This window comes from Lissotriton vulgaris, chromosome 3_1, assembly GCF_964263255.1.
Source record: "Lissotriton vulgaris chromosome 3_1, aLisVul1.2, whole genome shotgun sequence".
Taxonomy (NCBI): domain Eukaryota; kingdom Metazoa; phylum Chordata; class Amphibia; order Caudata; family Salamandridae; genus Lissotriton; species Lissotriton vulgaris.
This window is the reverse complement of record NC_141689.1, coordinates 1,172,555,716-1,172,580,346: the sequence shown is the minus strand read 5'-3', so window position 1 is coordinate 1,172,580,346 and position 24,631 is coordinate 1,172,555,716.

Here is a 24,631-nt window from a genome sequence, read left to right as displayed (position 1 = left end):
CACAGGGGCAGCCAGATGCAGAGGTAGTTAGGCCCAATGTTATCCTATGGGAGGCAAGGGGCCTTTTGTTGGTGGCTGCTGGCAAGGAGGCCACGTGGCAGAGGGAGCTGGGCTCCTGGTCACTTGCTCAGGGCAAATGGGGAAGTAGATTAGGATAATGGTTGCACTGCAGGGCCACTCGGGAGGCTGGGTGCAGGGTTCTGTTGAGCCGCCGGGCGCTCAATGTTATTCAATAGAAGACTTGGAATATGAACAAAGGCTGCAGGCTCGAGGACGGAGATTCTTCTGGAACAACCGACACTTCGAGAGGTAAATTTAGATCTTGAAGGATAGGTAGGCACCCAGGAGTTGGGCACAGGGGGCCATGGGGTGCCGGGTGCAGTGGTGTCTTTTAACTTTAGGAAATCTTACTCTCTGCTGGTCGTGGTTGGAAGGGTCCCTTGCTGTGAGGCTGCAGGCGTTGTGTGGGTCATCGAGGAGGGTACTTGGGCACTGGATTCCAGGTCACAATCGCCAGAGGGACGTCCTCAGGGTTTTTTTCCACTCAGGCACAGGCTGGGCTCGGCGGGTGCAGAATGTGCTGGATTCGCAGTTCCTGGCTAGCACCAGGGGTATTGCTGTTTGAACAGAACCACTGCTCATGGGAGTCCCAGTCAAGGCAGGCAGGTCCTCCGGGTTTTCAAGGTTGCTGTCCACAGGAGACGCTGGGATTTAGCAGGTTCAAGGATCGGCCTGTAGGGCTGGGGCCAAGTCAGTTGGTGTTGTCCTCTTGTGAGCAGCTGCACAGCAGGTCTTCTTCTTCTTGATCTTCTTTCATGTTTTCAAATCGGGACCTGAGGAAGGAAGGTTCAGGGTGCCCCTGAATGCTAAATTTAGGGGCGTTACAGGTAGAGAAAGGACAGGGACCAATAGGTCCCTGTACTGGGGTGAGCACACCCCCTATCCTGCTCCTCTCCTGTGGGAGTTCTGATTGGGTAGGGCTCCCCATCTTCAAGATGGGGGTAACCAGGAGTTGTCCTTCACCTCGCCTCTCCCACCTGAGAGGTGGAGTTGGCACAGGCTGGCACACCCCCTTTCCTCACTTAGGGTTTCTCACCAGTCTTCTCTCCAGAGTTGGGGTCAGAACTGGTGGGGGCCAGTTGTTGAGTACAGCAAGTGGCCTGCAGAAGCTCACAAAGGTGGCATGCCTTTGAAGCTTCCCCTGCCCATCCTGGTGGAGGAGACCTAGCTCCTCGCCAAGGAATTGCATTGTTGCAGGCCCAGGAAAGCGAATGGCTCTCTACCCAGGGGTCCAGCAATATGTCAGCTGTTTGAACTGGGGTGGCAGAGTGGGCTAAAGAATGGTGATGGATTAAACCCAGATCCTTTGACTGGGTGTGAGTGTTTGATTGATTCAGATGCTCCGTCCATCACCACCCCCTTTTGTACCGCTTTTGGCCGCCATAAGAGTGGCAGGGTATGCTCAGACGTGAGTCCTTTGCTCACTTTGCCACTGGATTCAAGCAAGCCGGGATGAAGACGGCTGGAATGCCAGAAACCGGTCCTCGGAAGCTTGTTTCCGGTCCAGGGAAGACATGGCTTGGCAGTTCAAGCTGGACTGTTCCCAGGAGGCACAGGGTCAGACTGATTTGCATATAGCCATGTCTGAACTGGGGTGGCAGAGTGGGCTAAAGAACGGTGATGGATTAAACCCAGATCCTTTGACTGGGTGTGAGTGTTTGATTGATTCAGATGCTCCGTCCATCACACCCCCTTTTGTACCGCTTTTGGCCGTCATAAGTGTGTCAGGGTATGCTCAGACGTGAGTCCCTTGCTCACTTTGCCACTGGATTCAAGCAAGCCGGGCTGAAGACGGCTGGAATGCCAGAAACCGGTCCTCGGAAGCTTGTTTCCGGTCCACGGAAGACATGGCTTGGCAGTTCGGGCTGGACTGTTCCCATGAGGCACAGGGTCAGACTTATTTTCATATAGCCATGACTGAACTGGGGTGGCAGAGTGGGCTAAAGAACGGTGATGGATTAAACCCAGATCTTTTGACTGGGTGTGAGTGTTTGATTGATTCGGATGCTCCGTCCATCACCACCCACTTTTGTACCTCTTTTGGCCGCCATAAGTGTGGCAGGGTATGCTCAGACGTGAGTCCCTTGCTCACTTTGCAACTGGATTCAAGCAAGCCGGTCTGAAGATGGCTGGAATGCCAGAAACCGGTCCTCGGAAGCTTGTTTCCGGTCCAGGGAAGACATGGCTTGGCAGTTCGGGCTGGACTGTTCCCATGAGGCACAGGGTCAGACTGATTTGCATATAGCCATGTCTGAACTGGGTGGCAGAGTGGGCTAAAGAACGGTGATGGATTAAACCCAGATCCTTTGACTGGGTGTGAGTGTTTGATTGATTCAGATGCACCGTCCATCACACCCCCTTTTGTACCGCTTTTGGCCGCCATAAGTGTGGCAGGGTATGCTCAGACGTGAGTCCCTTGCTCACTTTGCAACTGGATTCAAGCAAGCCGGGCTGAAGACGGCTGGAATGCCAGAAACTGTTCCTTGGAAGCTTGTTTCCAGTCCAGGGAAGACATGGCTTGGCAGTTCGGGCTGGACTGTTCCCATGAGGCACAGGGTCAGACTGATTTGCATATAGCAATGCCTGAACTGGGGTGGCAGAGTGGGCTAAAGAACGGTGATGGATTAAACCCAGATCCTTTGACTGGGTGTGAGTGTTTGATTGATTCAGATGCTCCGTCCATCACCACCCCCTTTTGTACCGCTTTTGGCAGCCATAAGTGTGGCAGGGTATGCTCAGACGTGAGTCCCTTGCTCACTTTTCCACTGGATTCAAGCAAGCCGGGCTGAAGACGGCTGGAATGCCAGTAACCGGTCCTCGGAAGCTTGTTTCAGGTCCACGGAAGACATGGCTTGGCAGTTCGGGCTGGACTGTTCCCATGAGGCACAGGGTCAGACTGATTTGCAAATAGCCATGTCTGAACTGGGGTGGCAGAGTGGGCTAAAGAACGGTGATGGATTAAACCCAGATCCTTTGACTGGGTGTGAGTGTTTTATTGATTCAGATGCTCCGTCCATCACCACCCCCTTTTGTACCGCTTTTGGCCGCCATAAGTGTGGCAGGGTATGCTCAGATGTGAGTCCCTTGCTCACTTTGCCACTGGATTCAAGCAAGCCGGGCTGAAGACGGCTGGAATGCCAGAAACCGGTCCTCGGAAGCTTGTTTCCGGTCCAGGGAAGACATGGCTTGGCAGTTCGGGCTGGACTGTTCCCATGAGGCACAGGGTCAGACTTATTTGCATATAGCCATGTCTAAACTGGGATGGCAGAGTGGGCTAAAGAACGGTGATGGATTAAACCCAGATCCTTTGACTGGCTGTGAGTGTTTGATTGATTCAGATGCTCCGTCCATCACCACCCCCTTTTGTACCGCGTTTGGCAGCCTAGGCAGCCTCTCAGACCAGACGTGGATTGTAGGTTAGGTTCAGGGGGCAACTCTAAGTTGCCCTCTGTTGTGCATTTGGCATTAAATCCCACACTGGCATCAGTGGGTATTTAATGTGCTGAGAAGTTTGATACCAAACTTCTCAGTCGTCAGTGTAGCCATCATAGTGCTGGGGAGTTCATAATGACAACCTCCCGGCACCATATAGTCTTTAATGGCACAGTGCCCAGGAATTGCCCTGGGTACTCTAGGGTCACTGTTCTCGTGCACCTGTATACACACCATTGACATAGGGCACCCAGCTAGAGTGGTGACTGATGTATGCCAGGGTAGTGTGGTTGTGGGCATGGCACAAAGGGATGTGTGCCATGTCGACTCTTTGTTTAGTTCTGTACTGGGACACTCCGCCTGCAAAGGGAGTGTGTGTGTGTCAGGGTAAAGGGCCCCTAAGGGTGACACAATAAGTGCAATAAGGTCTTCTCTGGTCTCAATGCCCTGGGTACCTAGGGTACCATTTACCAGTGACTGACATGTGGACAGAGATGCCAATAGGGTTTTAGTTTCCCTTAGTTTCAACACAGTTTTAGGGAAGGAACACAGGCCCTGGCACATGATAGGAGCCCAGGGCACACTCAGTCAAAGCACATCATCAATTCAGCAAAAAGTGGGGGAATACCAGGCAAGAAAGATGGCACTTTCTCACAGCCTGGAATAGAGCACCCTAGTAAAGCTGCCACCTGGGAGTATTCATTTGTCCATCCTGTAACCCGGGTCGTCCCCACTGCCTTAGGTGCAATGGTTTATGGCTGAAAGATGTGCCACCCAGTAATACTTTTTAATGTTGGGGAGTCCTATGCCTCCGTCATACCAACCAATCATTAGCTTGTGAAGCACAATGCCCGGTTTACCATCCCACAGTAGATCTCTTTGGGTACTTTTGATGTCTTTAAAGAACCTGGGTGGAACTAGGTCTGGGAAGTTCTGGAGGGCATAGAGGAAACGCAGCAATGCCATAATTTAATAAAAAGCGCTGCTCGGTCCAGTAAAGACAGTGGAGGCATCTTCCAGGTAGTGGCGTCTTGCTTAAACCTCTGTAAAGGGGGAGGAGATTACGCTCACAGTGGTGTCTAACGTCGGTTGTGATGAAAATACCCAGGTAAATCTGTCTGTGGCTGTCAGGATGGGGCAGTCCCTCGGCATGGGGAGGATCTCAGTGTAGAACATATAACAGCGACTTGCTCCAGTTGATTCTATAGCCAGAGTTTCTTCCAAAATTTGTGAAGATATCTAGGACCAACCGTAGCGACTTCTGGGGAGAAGCCTGATATAGGAGGATGTCGTCCCTCAGCCCACCTAAGTCCCCTGATGGAAGGGTTCTGTCATATCCAGGTCGCTATTGGCTCAAGGGACAGGGTGAAGAGTAGAGGCGACATGGGGCATCCCTGCCGCATCCCTTTACTGAGAGTGAACACCTCTGAGACTTTATTGTTTACTACAACTGGGGCCAATGGTTCTGCGTAGAGGAGCCACACCCATCCAATAAAATTGGGGCTGAAACCCAGTTTCTTGAGGACTGCCATCAGATACGCCCATTCGAGGGTATCGAACGCCATAGTGTTGCCTAGAGAGACCCCTACTATGTCTTCCTGAATGGTGGATTGCCACCCCAGTACCCCGTGTAATCTTCGCAGATTGAGAGCAGTGTTACGGTGTGGCATGAAGCCTGACTTGTCGGTGTTGACCAGTTTGTCTATTACCTTTTTTAGCCGGTTAGCCAATAGTTTGGCCAGGAAATTGGGCTCCACATTTAGCAGGGCGATAGGTCAGTAGGAGGAGCATTCATCCTTCGGCTTCCCTTCCTTGTGCATGGTAACCAGCGTGGCAATACGTTGGTCACACAGGAGTAGGCCAAGTTCTTTACAGTCCTCAAACATTTCCCTGAGGTACGGGGCTATCTTATCAGGCTTAAGTTTGTAAAGCTCCATGGGCAGTCTGTTGAGGCCCAGGGCTTTCCTAGGCTGGAGATCTCTCATTGCTGTAGCAAGTTCATAATTTGTAAGCGCACTATCTAATGCTTCCCTAGCGGAGTCAGTGAGGCTGGGCAGTTGGGTGTCCACAAGAAGTGTGGAGGAGTCCTGCTCCGGTAATTTTGAACTACTCTGATACACCTGTTTGAAATGGTTATCAAACTCAAGCACTATGTCTTGGGGTTCTGTGAAGACAGTACCAGTGCTACTCTTGAGCTTTTGCACCAGCCTTTTTGCCCTCTCTTTTTTGCCCAGCCAAGTGATTAGCTTGCCTGCTTTCTCTCCTTGGTCGTATAGGCGTCCATCCCTGTCCCTCGCAAGGGTTTTGGCAGCATCAGTCACAACTGCTTTGTATTCAGCCGCCTAAAGTTTCAAGTTAGGAAGCGCCGCCTGATCCTCCCCGTCTTTCACCACCTCCTCGAGACGGAGGAGGTCATGCTCAATACAAGTCATCTCTTTATCTTTTCCCTTGTGCAAACCGGCTATGGCCGAGAGGGTATGGCCCCTAATGAGATTTTAAACACCTCCCAGAGGGTGGTGGGGGAATCGACTGTGCCTTCATTGTCCTGGAAGTAATGGTCAAAAGTTCAGACGAGCGAAGTTTAATTTTTTTTTTTAATTTATTTATTGCATTTGTAGTGCGCAGCAGCTACCCACAAAGGGTTTCCCGGTGCGAAAAGTGGAGCAATGTAAGTATGGCTAGGAGGGCAGTGTTGCTAGATGTTGAATAGCAGAGTTTTCAAGGTTTTACGAAAGCTCATATGATGCACCTCGTTCAGACTGTAAAAGGCAGGGAGTTCCATAGAAAGGGACCTAGGTATGAAAAGAACCTGCTGCCCATACATGTGAGCTTGATTTTGGGGATGACAAACTTTTTAGATGTAGAGGAGCAGAGAGTGCGGGCAGGGTGGTAAAGGTGGACAAGCGAGTGAAGGTATTTGGGGGCCATACCTGCATGGATTTTGTGCATGAAACAAAGTGTTTTAAATTTGATTCGGCTATCAACCCTCATCCAATGGAGGTCCCGAAGGTATCGGGTAGTTGGAGTGGATCTAGGAATTTTGCATAGTAGCCTAGCAGCTGAATTTTGACTAACCTGTAGTTTGCGAATGGAAGCTTTGTTTGCGCCCAAATGAAGCACATTGCCATAGTCAAGCCTGGAAGTAGTTAAGGCATTGACTACTGTTTTCTTAGTAGATTCAGGCAACATCCAGCAGATCTTTTTTAGCCATTTAAGGATGGCAAAACACGTGGCAGAGGTTTTTACAACCTGCTGGTGCATATTAAGGGAGTCATCGATGATGATGCCAAGATTGCGTGTTTGTGAGACTGGGGCGGGAAGTGTGCCCATTTCCTGAGGCCAATGGTTTGGGCCCCACAAGTGCTTATTTTTACCGAACATGATGACTTCGGTTTTTTCTCCGTTTAACTTGAGAAAATTGTCTTGCATCCATCCTGCTATTTTAATAAGGCCTTCCTTAAGCATGGAGGAGGTGGCAGTGTTCTCAGAATAAAGGGAAAAAATCAGTTGAGAATCATCTGCATATGAATACATCAGTAGCCCTGCGTCCTCCACCACCTTAGCTCATATACAGGTTAAATAGTAAAGGACTAAGTATGGAGCCCTGTGGGACACCGGGTTTAAATACATAAGTGTCTGAGCAGGCGGAGTGGGAGAAAACTTGGAAGGTGCGATCTGATAAAAAGGAGATAAGCCACTTTAGTGCCGAGTCCTGAATGCCTAAGGAGCTGAGAGTTTTAATTAATACAGTATGAGATACCATATCAAAAGCGGCACTTAAGTCCAGCAGTATAAGGGCCACAGTCTCACCCCTATCCAGTTGGCAACGGATGTTCTCTGTGACTCCTAACAGAGTGGTTTCTGTCGAGAAGCCAGCTCTGAAGCCAACAGATCCTGTGCAGCAACAAATTCAGCAAGAGTTTGGTGTACATGTTTTTCCAAAATCTTGGAAAACGCAGGAAGCAAGGAGACGGGCCGAAAGTTGGAAGGTTGATCCGGATCAGTTCCAGCCTTTTTTTAGCAGGGGGTGGATCATTGCATGCTTCCAGATAGCAGGGACTGTATCGTCACGAAAGGGAGGTATTAAGAAGGTCCATGATAGTATTCAAGGAAGAGGGGTCAAGTTTTTTCAATATTGCACAAGAAAGGGGATCCCTGGGAGATCCTGATTTTATAGTGTTGAGTAATATGGATAGAGTCTCAATAGTGACTCTGGGCCAGCTAACCAGCCTGCTTCTAGAATGCTGAGGGGCATACCTATCCCAGTGGTTAGTGTCGATGTGCATAGTGGGGCACAGTGGAGTTTTTACCACAGAGGGGCCATTATTTTGGGCCATAGCAAAACCTTGGTAGATTTTATCCACTTTATGTATGTAAAAGGTAGCCAGTGTATCACATTGCTGTTTATTTAAATCAGGTGGCATGGCTAATGTTTTAGAACCCGCAAGTACTTTTACCATTTTAAATAAGGTTTTGTATTGATTTAGAGCTTCTGAGATGGTATGGCGCACATTGTCAGCTCGCGCTTTATTGCAAAGGGAATGGTACTTAGCTAATTTACTTTTATAGATTATTTTTTCTTCCAAAGAATAATTTTTCCTCCATTTGCGCTCAAGAGTTTTACATTCCGATTTTTCTTTTTTCAATAATTCCGTAAACCATGGGGCCAGAGATCGAAGGCCCTTACGTTTTAGTTTAGTTAGAGGTAGGCAAGTGTTGATTGCCTTCAGAAGCCAGTTCTGCACTGCTGTGGATAGGGAATGTATTGATTGTTTTGTACAAGGGAGATGGGAGTTTAGAAATAAGTTGAGTGTTTCTATTTCTAATTTTTTCCAATTCCTTATTAGTGTGGGCTTGTTGGAAGGAGCCTTAAAGTCATACATAGCCACTTGCAGAAACATGTTGACCAAATATTCAGCTGGGTAGTCCAACATCTATCCGACTACCTTGCCTACTTTTTAGAGTAGACAAATAGGCAGCACCAGAATAAACTATTTAAGTGCCCGTTTATCTTATTTTAAAGTCACTCACTCTTTCCATTTTTTGTTCCATCACTTTTTATACACTGCAACACCAGTCACCCGTGTCTATACCATCTACACTACCAACATCACATTTGAGTGAGACCATTACATCTTTAGGGAGGGATCTAATCCAGCTATGGTCCCTTAACCTTCTGGCCCTCACTGTGAGATGGTCCTGTGAGGAAACCCAAATGATGAAGGGCGGCTCCGTGTGGTGACTGATGGGCATCCGGACCAAACACCATGAGTTGTCTTTTGGTTGGCTGACCCGTAGTTTAAGTACACTTAGGAGTTTGAGAGTATGTCTTTGGTTTCTGGCTAATACTGTCAATAGGCATCACTATACATGTTGACCCCCTGACATTTTGTTGTGTTACTGGTATTCAAGGGAACAATGTCAGGGCTAGGTCGGTAAATATTTCCCTAGGCCCTCCTCAATTAATTCTTTTATGCAAGGGCTTTCTAGCCTTGTTGTCAGCTGACTGCTGACGTCAGCGCTCCACTTCCCTCACATCAACCCGGAACTAGACTAAGACCGCTGCTCCCTCCACATCAATCGGGCGTACCCGTGGTGGGCCGGGGAGCAGTCGGTGACAATAAAGCAACAGTGAGTCCAATTTGCGCTTTTTAAAATCAAGCGTCGCAGTGGTGAGGTGTATTTTAAAAAAGTAGCAGCCAAACAGAGTAAGCGCCTACTTACATGCGTCCGCTGCACTGAGTGCTGGCGTGGGCTTTCTAGCCTTGTTGTCAGCTGACTGCTGACTTCAGCGTTCCACTTCCCCCGCCTCAACCCGGAACTAGACTAAGACCGCTGCTCCCTCCAAATCCGTCCGCTGCGACCTCGGGGTTGCGGAGATACCACGGGTTAATAGGCGCTACACAATCAATCCTTTTGTCTCCAACTGTTAGATGGACCCACAAAGGGGAGAGATCAGAGATGCCCCTTGCCAGATGCCGAATTTCTTGAACGGTCATGTTTTGGTGTACAGGCATGAGGATATAGTAAATTCTGGAGAAGGTGCGATGCGTTCCCGAGAAGAAAGTGTATAGTTGGAGATCAGGATGGTACATCCGCCAGAGGTCCATGAGACCAAAGGTTTGAGGAAGTTTGAGAGCCAGTTGCTCCCAGCGTTGATATCTTGTGGTGGACATCGGTCATATAGACCTGATACAAATGCATTGAAGACCCCACCCAGTACAAGTTGCCCTTCGGTAAGGGAGACTATGAAGGCCTTGTAGGACTGGGTCTGGAGACCTGGTGGAATAAAGACTGCTAGTAGTGTGAGTGTGCACCCCTCTCATTGCCCTGAGACCGCTGCATAGTGCCCCAGTGGGTCAGTCCAAGTATGCTTTATGTAGAGCAGAAAGGTGTGTTTGAGTAGGATGCCCACCCCTCGTGAGCCGGAGGTGAATCCGGCAGGCGCCACCATTGTGTACCCCCAACTATTTACCTCCGGGATTACTGACTCCGCTTGTCTGAGTCCGACCTGCCATCTGCTGAGCCCGGCGAGTGGGTGCAGGTATCTCTCCAGTTGTCTCCCAAGGTCGCTGCTGACCTCCGCGTGGTCGCCTTATCCAGCCGAGTTTGCACGTCCGCTGGGGTCCTGAAAAACAATGATTTCCCGTAGGCGATGATTTTGAACTTTGCGGGGAAAAACATAATGTATTTGATTCCTCTGTTCGGTAGTGCCTTCTTGATCAAATCAAACCAGCGTCGCTACTGTTGAACTTTAAGTGTGAATTCCGGGAAGAAGCGCACCATGGTGTTTTCATAGCACAGGTCCCCTTGTATTCGGGCCGCTTGTAGAATTGTGCTGCGGTCCCTGTAGTTGAGGATTTTTGCAATGGCTGTCCTGGGAGTCGCCCCGGGTTTTGGTCGCAGAACCGGTGCCCGGTGTGCCCTCTAAATCGTGAAGAGGGAGGAGAGCTGTTTCGGTTTGAGAAGGTTAAGGATTAGGTCTTCGAGGAAGAGGTCTACACTCGGTCCTTCTGAGCCCTCCAGAACCCCCACCACTCTTACGTTGTTGCGGCAAGCCATCCCTCCTGGTCCTTGAGTTTAAAGGCCATCTGGCAGTGTTGGTGTACGAGCTGCTGAACCCACTTTTCAAGTTTCTTAGTGGAAGTTTGGAGCTCCAGGACGTTTGTCTCATTCCACTTGACTCTGTCTGTGGTTTTATTCATGTCGGCCCTCATCAAGTTCATTTCGATGGAGACCTTGTCGATTTTGGTCTCAAGGATAGCTCCCAGCACCTGGATGGCCGCCATTATTGAGCTTAGGGATGGTTTGTTGTCTCCAGGCTCCCCACACTGGGCTCTATCATCCGAAGGTGCCTACTTCAATACAGCGTATTTGTCCAGTTTATTTGTCTGCACTGCTGTACTACCCTTGGGCTTCATGATAGGGGTGTGTGTGCCGAGTGCCACTGGCCGGTGGGATAATTTCATTGCTCTTGAAAACCCCAACGCAGTTCTCAAGTATGGTCTGTCCCACTGTTCGTCAGTGGTTCAGTCGCTGCTGATGCTTTAGCCTTGCCTGGCAGGCGTCAGGTCCCTGTCCTTCTCTGATGTAGCACCACCTTATTGTTGTTGTTCATGAGTGCGAGGAGTGCTCACTTGGGGAGGTCTCCCTGCAGGTCCCTGGGGCACCACCGTTAGTTTCTCCGATAGCGGCTACCACCACTGCTGGCTGACCACGTATTAGGTCACCATCTGGCGCTCTCCGACTCCGGCCTCCTGTGCGGGTGCAGCAACCCTGTGTGCCTGGTGAATCTGTTCTCTCACCATTATGGGTGGTGCGTGCAAACCCGAGGTGAGTCTCACGCCGGTCAGTGATTCGAGGGCTGCCGATGATAGTGTGCCAGGAGATCAGCGCTCGTCGCCCCCACCTGCCAGAGATCCTAACTGTGTCGGCGGTGCTGTGTCGTCTGCTTGCTCCCAAGCTCTGATGGGCAGATGCGAGTGCGGCTGCAGGGGGAGGGGAGACGGAGAGAAGATCTGCCACCCCAGTCCCTCTCCCCAATCACAGCCAGGCAGCGTACAGTGAGAAGGAAGGCTTAGGCCGCAGTCTGCTGTACCCTCCCGAGTTACTGCGGCGTGTAGAGCAACAACCGGGGACTTCTAGGCTGCGGATCTCCGCCTCCCACCGCGACCGCCGAGGCCCAGGCGGAAATTTTTGCAGACGATAATGGACCGCAGGTCGCAGCAGAGGGGGGTGGCGGGAGGGAATGTTTCCGTTCCGTACCTTGGCGGGCAGGGGGCCATGTCGGTTCCACAGAGGGTGGGCCAGTAGCCCGCTCCCGATCGTTGCGTGGGGCCCTCTTCAACGATCCCCGCACTGCTTTGGAGTCAATAAACAGGCAACAGAGTTCCTTTTTGTACCGGATTTTTGCTGCGATTGGGTCGGATGCCGTTCCGACAGCGCTGCGGGTATTCTGGTACCACCAATGCAGGATTTGTGCCAGATTTCAGGGTTTCAGGGCTCGGCCCCGGCGGAGCTCTTTCTTTAGGCGCCCATCTTCATCAGCACCGGGCCACGTTCCCTGCTTTATGAACTTTAATTTAATGTCTCTCTAACATGGGCTTCGTAATGGGCAGGCCTCAGAGCATTACGTTTTCTTTCCTTTCGTTGCAGGTGCCATACAACCTATGTGGTTAGGAGAATAGCTCATATTTTTGCTTTAGAAATGTCAACTTAGAAATACATTGGATACTTGTTATGATTTACATAGTGTGTTAGGATGGGAAGACGAGCCTTGGGTACCAGGCGGATTGGACGGTTGCTTTCTTCAATGACGTGCAGCTCTGTGTGCCTTTATTTGCAATGGGAACGCAGGGAGCCTACCTGGTCCTAGAATATGGAGAAACCTTATGTGCTGCACGGATGGGGAATCTGGGGGAAGATGTTCCAAAGAAAATGAAATTTGTTTTTTAATTGTCTGTTCAGAGAATAGCCTAGCAGATCTTGATCTGACTTCCCGAGGGAAGACCTTTCCCTAACTGAATATTTGTGGAAAGTGTATTTTCGGGACCCTTGCCATACTCTCTGCAACTGGGCAGAGGTTAAATGAGTAATTTCAATGTGCATGTATGTAATGCATGGTCAGGTGCCACAAAGGTTGGGAAATTTCAACGGATGGAAAACCGTAACGAACCCAACCTCTTCTTTGACGATCTTTTTGGAATTTTGTTTGTACTCGAGTCACAGGCCAATAGGAGTTGCACACGCGCCCAACGATGTAGAAATAAATTCCTTTATGAGGCAGAATTTTGTGTCTCTTGAATAGATCACAAATGTATGGTCTCGTTAAACCACTGATGAGCCTGTTTTGTGCTTTAAAAAAGGAATTTATTCCGACATCGAGTTTAAAATATATATGCTTAAAACTGGCTGAATGTATGTATACATAACTGGAGAGAGATGATATTTTGTAAAGGACTTCAATTTCCATAAATCTGTCCGGAGCCCCACGACTGCTCGAAAAAAATTAATCAAAACGAGTGCTGTTGTTCAATCAGATGTTATGTGCCTGAAGCTGAGGCTTGACAGCCTCCTGAACCCATTAGGACACCTTCTCAATGCCCTGATCGATTGGGTCCATCATGCTTCCACATATGGCGCTGGCAGAATTGAAAGTCATTTACTAAAAATTGGTCTTCATACTATGAAAATCACAAAATAAATCTGCTGCGGGTAGTCGCTCTGCTAGAGTGCTCGGAGCAAGGGAGGCCTGTCAGGGTCCTTAGATGCGACCACTGAAGGTGCTCTGTGCAAGTGTAAATAAATCCGCGTTCTCCTAATGATAATGTTTATCCTGATGCAAGGTATTCCATATGTGTACCTAAGTGTCCGTGTAAACTGCATATAGAACCCTGATGAGTTTCAGCTTTGGGCAGCCATTTTAGTATGCTTAAACGTCACCCATAGACAGACCCCGGGCCCATGCAAGAGCCATACTTTTAAAGCTGAGACTTGTACATCTTGAATCAAAATGAAAAGGAATTTAACAAATTGTTAGGAAGGTAAGAGGAACAATGTTCATATAATCAGACTGTTTTGTGTGTTGTCTTTTGAATTCAGGTGTTAAAGAAGTATACTTCTTTTTATTACCGCGGAATGTTATCAATCTAATTGTACCATTACTTATGGTGTACAATGTAGAATATGCTCTGTATATGACAGTTATACATGTGTGTAAAGGAACCGTATGACAACGGGTAGGGCTTGCTGTCAAGAGTGAGGAAGGAAGGACACTTCAAAGGAGGAATGGACACAAGAATCTTTGGAGCTGAGAGAGAGAACGCCTGAGATCCTAAAACCGAAATGAAGCACTTAAATAAAGTGGGGGCATTTTAGCAAGGGCAGTATCGCCTCTTTAGCTGGACTTTTTCCCGCTAAAGCAGCAATATTTTTATCGCCCTATTAGCAAGCTGTCGCTAACAGAAGTTAACAACAGCTTTTAGGCCATAGCTACAGGTTTGGGGCCCGCTTTGCATGTCAGCGATATTTATCGCTAATGACATGCACAGTGGGCGTACCAAAACTGTTAGCGACTGAAAATACGCTAACATATGTCGCCTATTAGCAAGGCAGGCGAAGCGATAAAAATAATCGCGCTAAGCGCAATTTTCGCTATAAACTAACACCTGCTAAAAAGTTGACTTACCTGTATAGTCAATGGGGGTGGATTATCAGATTAAGCCCCCATTGGCGTTAATGACAGAATATCGCTGGATTTCCAGCTATATTCTCGCATTTCGCCGCTATCGCTGGATATTTTAGCACATTAGAGAAAAACTTTGCTAATAGCATGTTTTCTCTTTTAAAATATCCAGCGATAGCCAGTGATAAAAAAAAGTTGCTAACCCCGTTTAGCGATAAATATCACTATTCCTTGCTAATAGGCCCTGTGGTCCTCTGTTGTGTATAGCATTGTGGAGCCCGTACAATGATTTAAAAATAGCACGTTTCCTGAAAGGTAACCATTGAATGTCCTTGAACTCATTTGAGATCGACGCAGAAGGGGGGAAGACTGAAGGCACAGTATAAAAAAATTGATCATGCAGTGGTAATCAATAAATACAACATACATATTCAAATTCAGAGATACAAAAAGCAGGCTTAGAAAAGGAAGGGTGCTACTTTAAGAATCACCAGGAATAAAAAACAAAAAATATATATAGTATGTATAATATATTATTCGAGCAGCCTCCGAAAAGAGGCACTATGAAATGCTTAAAGGGCATGTGAGGATAAGATGTGCAAAATATTATTCCTAAAATATGTATACTATCATTCTAGCGAATCCCTTAAAATCCAAAAACGGGGATATGGTGTGCAATATGGCTGAATACCAGTTAAATGATCGATTCTGAGCTTTATTTTTACGCAAAATACCGTTCCCACAGCTTTTCAAATGTCATAATTCCCCCATCTCGCATTGCGTATAGCCGTTCACTATTTCTGGTTTGCTTCATTTTCCGAACCCAATCACTCATTTTTGGAACCTGAAGTAATCGACATTTTTGAAGCAAAGGAGATCTGGCCAACGCCATTGCAATATATACAAATGTTACCCATTTATCCATTAGGCCAAGAGATTGATCATATCCCAAGACTTTTAAACAACTATAGGATGCCGGTTTGATGTGCCATGCGGCCTCCAGAAAAAGAAATACTTCATTCCTGAACCCTCAGACCAAAGAACACTGAATAATTATGTGCATCCTATGGCTGCTTTCCATTTAAACAGCAAAAACAGTGACTCGACTGGTTAGGATTAAACGTTGAGAGGAAACGCCAATTAGCTCCACGAAAAACACTGCAATTAAGTTTATTAACTTCAGTGCACATTTAAGCTGTTAATTTCACCCCTTGATATTTTCCCCATTTTGCAATTGCTTTCTGGGTAAGGTCGGGCATTTGACAGAAGCCAAGAGTTTTTACCATTCCCCAGGACTTTTATCTGTATCCACTTCAAACAACATAAGTACAACATTTTTACTCCCATTTATCTGACCCAGATCCAAATTGCTAAAGGCTTTATATATAGCATTCTATAAGAGCCAAGGAGAAGAAAATTACTTTGAATTAACCTAGAGATTTCAGAAATGTTGAGCCATCTTTCCATCAAGAGAAAGTCTGAAATTTTCCTAAACCTTACTTTGGCCCATTTTTGAACTATTTCAGGTGGGACTTTAGTCCTTTATTCAATATTGAGTTCAGATAAAGGGGTTGCAAAATTTTAAAAAGGAATATCATATCCTCTAAAAACGGTCTGGTGTTTAAAAATAAAACACTGCATGCTCTTATACCAGACTTTTGGGGTGATTTCGCCATTTTTAACAGATTGCTTATCTGGTGTTCTGTGCAAATCAGTTGCATAAAAAAGTTCAAAGATATTGTGAGATTACATGTTAAACCTGGACATATACTGTGCAAAATACGCAAAATAATAATCCATAAGATTAGGGAGCGCCAGCCCACCTTTTACAGATCCTCACATAAAATGCTTAGTGCAATTCTGGGAGTTTTTCTTTCCACATAAAGGACATAAACATGGCTTCTACCTTTTAAAAACAATATAGTTAAGACACACTGGATAACTGAAAACAAGAAATTAAATAACAGAAGAATGGACATCTTAATCAAAGAGACCTTCTCCATAATGATTAATGGAAGAGAGTTCCAGCGTGAGAATACATCTTGTATTTTTATGGTTTAAATCTCTTTATTAGAATTTCAAACATAACAAAAGGACAAAAGGGGAAACAGTACCTCCTGCTCCTTCAAGACAGCACAATACGGACTTCTCAATTCAGCGGTTGTGATCTTACCAAGTAATTGCTAGGAGCCGGTCAACAATGAACAACCCACATAGAGCACATGGGAAGTTGAACAACATAAACTACCCCCCCACCCCCCGCCCCCTCCCTCCCCTGTCCACAAATAATATTAATGGAAATAAGAAGAAAGAAGGCTAACGTGTGGTAGATGGCCCTGGGCACCTGGAGACTCACAGTTCCGGGATTTGCGTTTCTGCCAAGCGGAGGAGCAGTAGGTACTGGGGGCAGCTCAGTTCCCTAAATTCCCAAGTATGTAAGGTCAGGAAAGGTCGCCAGTTCCGGAAATTCACCACCTCTTCCAGCCAGGGTGAGGGATAATTTCTCCATGCCCAGCACCATCCACAGTCTATGTAACCAACCCGAGTGAGGGGGGGCCTGCGGGGATCGCCAATGAGCAAGTATGTTCTGAATAGCTGCCCCTATGGCGATGGCAATGAGGCAGCCTCTCCTTGATTTCAAATTGTACATCAGCGGGTTGGGTAGACCTAAAAGGATGTACGCTGGGAAGCACAGGAGTCGGGTGTCGGGTGTCTAGGTGTGAGTCGACATCGTCAAGGATTGTAGCCCAGTATGTGTGAAGTCTATCGCAGCTCCAAAGTAGGTGCTCCAGTGTGCCTATTTCCACACATCCCCTCCAGCAACGGTCACTAATGCGAAGATAAAACCTGTGGAGGCGTTCTGGTGTACCAATAAGTAGCGACTTTGGTCAACGTCTCTGTGAGTTCTGTATGGTAAGATGAATGCCGGGCCCTATAATATATACCGCTCCATTCTTTGTGAGATAGACCTCTCCCCAATTTCCGTTCCCAGCGAGCCCTACCTGCGTTATAGGTGTGGGTGGTAGTTGCAAGGAGATGTTTATACAGGTCGGAGGTTAAAAAGGTGCCCCAGGGACCGACAAGAGGAGAGTTGCCAGCTCAGGAACGCTTTGGGATTCAGTCCTGGAGTGAAATCAGGGTTGGAAAATAAGGGGGTCAATGGGGAAAAGAAGGACGTCAGCTCGTGCTTAACGGCAGTGCGATCCCAGGCCTCCAGAGTGGTACCTGTGATGTAGGATGCACACAGGTTGGGTGGTTTGTGTAGTTTCGATAGAAAGGGGATTCCCTGCAAAGGCATGCCCGTAACCACTTGGTCCTGGAACAGCCAGTGCTTTTTAGACTCCAAGCGATGCCAGTCAGTCAAAGCACGCTTTATTCGATTTACAAAGAAACCATAAAAAGCACATACAATACATATACATTAAAATCACATTTCATAATTAAATAATACAACAAGATGACCTAAAAATTACTAAGCTACATCATGTCTAATACTAATAAAAGATACCTTATTTACAATAAAATGTTCAGTGGAGCTCGTTTTTTTCTGAAATAGAAGGCTTCTGCCAGGAAACTGGCCACACTAAAAGTAATATAAATATTGCCCAACATCTGGAGGTAAATTAAGGCAGGTCTAACTTGAGTAAAACCAGCCTCCCTCAGCACAGGTAATAGATGTTTTTTCCTGGTAGCAGTATAATACTCACAAAACATTGTAAAATGCATGGTATCCTGCTCAGAAAATGTATCACAGTCACAAGGGGGTGCCTCTTTCGGGTGATTCCATGAAGGGTAGTAACCGAGAGAGAATTGGATTAAATTAAACCTAAATCTTGTTAATAGAAATCTGTGAAGGGGTTTTGTAACAAAATTCAAATATGGTTCCAGGGTTGGGGTAGTAATTAACATGGCATGGGCTCTTATGGATGGTTTCATCATTTCCCTCCCCTCTCTACTAAGGCGAGCCCTATCTGTAAAATGGACTTTAATCCACCTTACGACCTCTCTCTTGATGTTACGAGGCAATAAGAAAAGTTCCTCTCTACCCAAAGCTGAAAAAGTGTTTTTTAAATACTTCAACCAGGGTATTTTTATAGCATGGTCCAAGGACATGACGTCCTCCAGAATAAGATGGTTTAAAGTTAATTCTGGGTTCAGCCATGTCCTTGCCCATAATAAAAGAGGGGCCAAGTTCAGTTTGTCTGTGATGTAATCCAAGCAATGCCATTCCACTAAATAGCAGAAGTAAAGTTGCAGATCAGGTACCCCAACTTCACCCTGTTCAGGGGGGAGCATCGCAATGGCCTGCTTAAAACGCGGTCTGCGACCCTGCCAGATGATGTGAGCCAAGTCGGACTGGGTCTGTTGGATCCAGCCTACCGGAGGACGCAAGGGTAATGTCTGGAATAAGTAAAGAACTTGGGGAGGACTGTCATTTTAATTGCAGATATTCTGCCCAACCATGAGAGGTGGTGATGTCTCAATTTCTGCAATTACCCACGAATTTGAGTGTGAAGCTTGGCATAATTCGCGGCAACAGTGACAGGAATAATAGGGCCCAGAAGCACTTCCAAATAGGGAACCGTGGTGTCGGACCACTGAACAGCGTGCTCCTCCTCAACATGGGCAAGAGTCGATTCAGATAGAGAGATATTTAGGGCGACTGATTTGCCCTTGTTGATCTTAAACCCCAAAGCCTGTGCAAAGTTATGCAATTCAATGAAAAGGGTCCGAAGGGTCTGGACCGGATCAGTGAGGGAGAGTAAAATATCATCTGCATATAAGCAGATTTTATGGAAATCTCCCCGAATTTAATCCCTGCAATGAGGGCATGGTGTCGAATTCTCTGGGCAATTGGCTCCATATAAAGCGAGAAGAGGATGGGAGAGAGGGGGCACCCCTATCTGGTACCCCTAACGATAGTGAAGCGAGATGACAACTGTCCGTTAACTCGCACCGTGGCACGGGGCGAGAGGTAACAATTAAGAATGCGGGTACACAAGACCGCCCCCAGGCCAAACCATTGGAGGACTTGCTCCAACTAAGGCCAAAGGACCCTGTTGAAGGTCTTTTCTGCGGTAAACAGACATAATATTGAGTCCAAAATATCGATTGGACAAAATATCGAGTACAAAATATAGACTGGACAAAATATAGACTAGACAAAATATAGACAACAAAAATATCGAGTAATATCGACTAGAATAGCCAAAATATCGAATCAAAAATATAGACTAGACATAATATAGACTAGAACAAATATAGACAACAAAAATATCGAAAATAAGGTAAGTTTTTAATATTTAATAATATTTGAGTAATATAAATCTGTAGCGGGTTGTGGGTTTATAGGGGAATAGGGTGGGAAGTAATTTAATTATAAATAATTAATTATGTAAATTTAATGTAATTGTTAATTAAATATTAATTAATTAAAATATAATAGTTAATTAATTAAAAATGATTAATTGATAAATAAATAATTTTTAGTAATTTATTTTCTGTAGCGGGTTGTGTGTTTATAAGGGAATAGGGTGGGAAGTAATTTAATTATAATGAATTAATTATGTAAATTTAATCTAATTGTTAATTAAATAATAATTGGTAAATAATGAAAATATAATTGGTAATTAATTTAAAATAAATAATTGATAAATAATTAATTTTTAGTAATTTATTTTCTGTAAAGGGTTGTGTGTTTATAGGGGAATAGGGTGGGAAGTAATTTAATTATAATTAATTAATTATGTAAATTTAATCTAATTGTTAATTAAATAATAATTGGTAAATAATTAAAATATAATTGGTAATTAATTTAAAATAAATAATTGATAAATAAATAATTTTTAGTAATTTATTTTCTGTAGCGGGTTGTGTGTTTATAGGGGAATAGGGTGGGAAGTAATTTAATTATAATTAATTAATTATGTAAATTTAATCTAATTGTTAATTAAATAATAATTGGTAAATAATTAAAATATAATTGGTAATTAATTTAAAATAATTAATTGGGAATAGTAATTTTCACCCCTACGCTATCCAACGCTTTCCCTACTGTAGCACCCACTGGAGTGGGAATAGTAATTTTAACCCCTACGCTATCCAAAGCTTTCCCTACTGTAGCACCCACTGGAGTGGGAATAGTAATTTTTACCCCTACGCTATCCAACGCTTTCCCTACTGTAGCACCCACTGGAGTGGGAATAGTAATTTTAACCCCTACGCTATCCAAAGCTTTCCCTACTGTAGCACCCACTGGAGTGGGAATAGTAATTTTAACCCCTACGCTATCCAACGCTTTCCCTACTGTAGCACCCACTGGAGTGGGAATAGTAATTTGTACCCCTACGCTATCCAGCGCTTTCCCTACTGTTGCACTCTTTGGAGTGGGAATAGTAATTTTTACCCCTACGCTATCCAACGCTTTCCCTACTGTTGCACCCACTGGAGTGGGAATAGTAATTTTTACCCCTACGCTATCCAACGCTTTCCCTACTGTTGCACCCACTGAAGTTGGAATAGTAATTTTTACCCCTACGCTATCCAACGATCTCTTTAATGTAGCACCCACTGGAGTGGTTACATTAAATGTAAACCTTTTGCTATGCTAAGGTAAATATATTCTATATATTTTATTAGTAACATGTATTTATATATATATATGTATTATTATTATTAATTTTTAAATTTACATTAATTATGTAATAATGTTACATTTATTTAATAATTTTAACAATGTTTATATTAAATATATGTAATATTATAATAGTTTTAACATATTTTAAAGACATAAAAAAATCGATATTTTGACAGTCTATATTTTTAACACTCGATATTGTAAAGTCGATATTTTTGTACTTACCTTAGTGAAGATAGAAAGTCGATATTATGTCCCTCGATATTTTGTCATTGATATTATGGCAACTCGATATTTTGGTAGTAGATATTATTTCAGTGATCCCTTTTCTGCATATAAGGCCAACAACATACAGTCCGTCCGAACACTCGACACCGCTTCTATAAGGTGTAGCACCCTTTTTGTGTTATCACTGGTTTGTCGCTGCAAGATGATGCCGGCCTGATCCGGCTCCACCAGTTGCGGCATATAAGGAGTTACCCGCATTGCTAGAATACTTGTGTACAATTTAATGTCGATATTAAGAAGGGAGATTGGCCTATATGCACTACAGCTGGCTATGTCTTTCCTGGGCTTTGGAATAACAGTGATTGAGGCCTACAGCATTTCCTCTGGAATAGCCCCAGGTTGGGCAAATGAATTAAAGAGATCCCGTAGCAGGGGGGCCACTAGGCTACAAAAGGTCTTATAAAAGGCTGCTGAGTAGCCATCAGGGCCAGGGGACTTCCCGAGTTGGAGGCGCGAGATGGCCGCTATGACCTCCTCCAGCCCAATTTCCCTATCCAAGTGCGCAGCTTGTGCAGGGTTCAAAGGAGACACACGCCCCGTCCAAGTACTGCTGACTATGTTGCACGTCGAGGGAGTCACCCGCATAAAGCTTAGCATAGTATTCTCGAAAGGCTTCCGCTATAGCCACGTCCTGGGAAAATAGGTCGCCTTCAGCAGTACGAATGGACTGCACACCGTGCCTCTGTCGTTGTTCACAAAGTGTATGGGCCAAGAGGCGGCCGCACCTGTTGCCCCCCCATTGTAATAAGAATGGCGTAAGCGAAGGGCCACGTATTGTGCTTTGTATGGATCTTGCGCGGCCAGCTGTTTCCGCTCTGTGCAAAGTTGCCCCCATGCCTTAGCTGCCCCTATGCGCTGGTGCATCTGCTCCAGCTCCGCTACCCGCTGTGCGAGTATAGACCGCTTCTGAGCCCGCTCCCTGTTATTGGCAACGGATATGGCGATGAATTCTCCCTGCAGGCCAGCTTTGAGAGCAGTCCACAGTGTCGCCAGGGAGGTTTTGGAATTGGCATTTAGAGCTAGGTATTGCACAATAGAGGTCTACAACCGTGTTCTGGTGTAACAGCGAGTCTTGAAGGCGCCATTGCCGTTGTGGCATCGGTGTAGGTGGAAGTAAGAAGGAGGCCGTGACCGGAAAGTGGTCTGATAAAGACGCAGTGAGGATATCCACCTCCGTAGCTAACGCCAGCAGTGAGGAGGAGCACAGGAAATAGTCTAGTCTAGAGTAACTCTTGTGGGCCCCTGAGTAATAGGGGTAAGACCGACTATGGGGGTGGAGATTTCGCCATAGGTCAACTAGACCTAACTCTTGAAGATGTGCTAGGCCCGACTTAGGGAGGGCCCAAACGTGACCTGTGCGCTGGCAGGAGCGGTCAGTTAGGTTGTGAAAAACAAGGTTCCGGTCTCCCCCTAACAGTATGCGTATGCCTTGTGTAGGAAGCTATCTTGACCTTCGTTAGGAGCATACACTGAGCCTATGATAAGGGACTGACCTGCCACCAGTAATCAACACGTAAGTAAGCAGCCCTTGATCTCTGTCTCCCTCTGGGCCACCCTGCCATGAAATGATCGGCAAAATTGGGGATGTTATCATGCCAAGGTTTTTAATTAGGTCACGGAGTGTGATGAAGGTGCTGCGAACATGGAAACGCTACATAGACAACATTTTGTCGTGTGGCGTGGAACTGAGACGCAGCTAAAAGAGTTCCATGAATGGCTCAACCAGAGAAACCAATTCCTTAAGTTCACTATGGATTATGATGTTCACATTTCTTCCTTTTTTGGATTTACTAATTTTGAGCACCCCCACTGGTCTTGTTTCGGAACTCTATCGTAAGCCAATGGCACTGAATTCTTTGCTTAACTATAATAGCTGCCATCCAAAGTCACTGCGTGATAACTTGCCCTACGGGCAATTTTTACGCATACAAAGAAATTGCTCAACTCGAACATCATTTGAGACACACGCAAAATGTTTGGCACAAGATCTGACAAACATACAATACCCCAAAAGGTTGATACAACAATCTAAAAAAAGAGCCGCCAACAATAATAGAGCGAGCTTACTAGAGGTCCTGCCTCCAAAACCTAAGACAGAACGCATTAAGTGCGTCAGTACCTTCAGTATGCTGTCTAACCAAATTACAAAAATTGTTAAGAGACATTGGGGCATTCTAAACACTGGCAAAGACACACTGCCCCCCCCGCTCTTTGCCTTCAAGAGGGGACAAAATCTGAAGGACAGGCTGGTCCACACCAGACCAAAGAGCGATATTCCCAGAGCTGTAGGTACCCTGTGGGACATGCCTGCAGTTACAGGCCATCACCCGTGTGGCCACTGTGCTGCGTGCCCCCAAACATCAAGGTCCACGACTATTGACATTGGCACCGAACGACCATGGGAGCAGCGCAGGTTCACAATCTGCAATAGTGCGAACTTAATCTATCTGATTAGTTGTCCATGTAACAAGAAGTATGTGGGTATGACTACTCGTAAGGTGAAATTAAGGATATCGGAACATAAGAGCTCGATAAGGTGTAGTAAACAAGCGACCAGACTCACCAACCACTTCATACAAGCTCACCACCTACCCACTGACTTACGCTGGACTGTGTTGGAACAACCTTTGATCTCCCCCCATATCTCGGACAAGAGCACATTTCTTTTCAAATGGGAACAAAGATGGGTGTATAAATTGCAGACTGATAAGACGGGACTAAATGAAGATATCCCGTGGATGTCACTGTAATTTTACTACACAGTCCACGTTACTGTATTAATTATAAATCATTAACATACTTCAAAGCCTTTTTTTGATCTGATATCTACTAGCACCTTCATCACACTCCGTGACCTAATGAAAAACCTTGGCATGATAACATCCCCAATTTAACTATGGTTAAAAATCTTGCTTCATAAGCAGGTCAGCCCATAATGATTCTCTAGGTCAAACAGTTGCTGGGTTCGACGACATAGCATCTAGTTTGATATCTTGTTCTTTAGCATTATTAATACAAATTGCCCACGCATATCAGCTTATTTGGTGAACACTGCCCAAATACTACTGACAGTGCTGTACATTAAATTTATCCGCACCCGTGAATATAGTGATGTTCCACTCATAATCTTCGATATCAGGTATCAGAATGGCATTGCCTTTTATGAATTTCAACCTAATGTCCTTCAAATACGCTCGATATTACTCAGCGCGACATGGAGTTTTTTCAGCAAATATCCTGCAAGGCTTTTGGTATTTCTCCTTATTCTCGGAGAATGATATACATGATCTGTTAACTCAATATAGACTAAATAACCTGATTACTAGTTGAGCGCCGCTTTGCCTTTACAAACGAACTACAAATCCCATGAAACCACAACGCTTTCACGTAACATCACGTGTTACTACACGCAGTGTACACGCAGTGACGGCTTTTAATGGCCACTTCCTGTCCGTGCAGGTACCTCCCTCCAAGACAGCCTAGACGGATGTCCGGAGTACCGACGGACAGGTAAGCGAGCCGAGGGGACC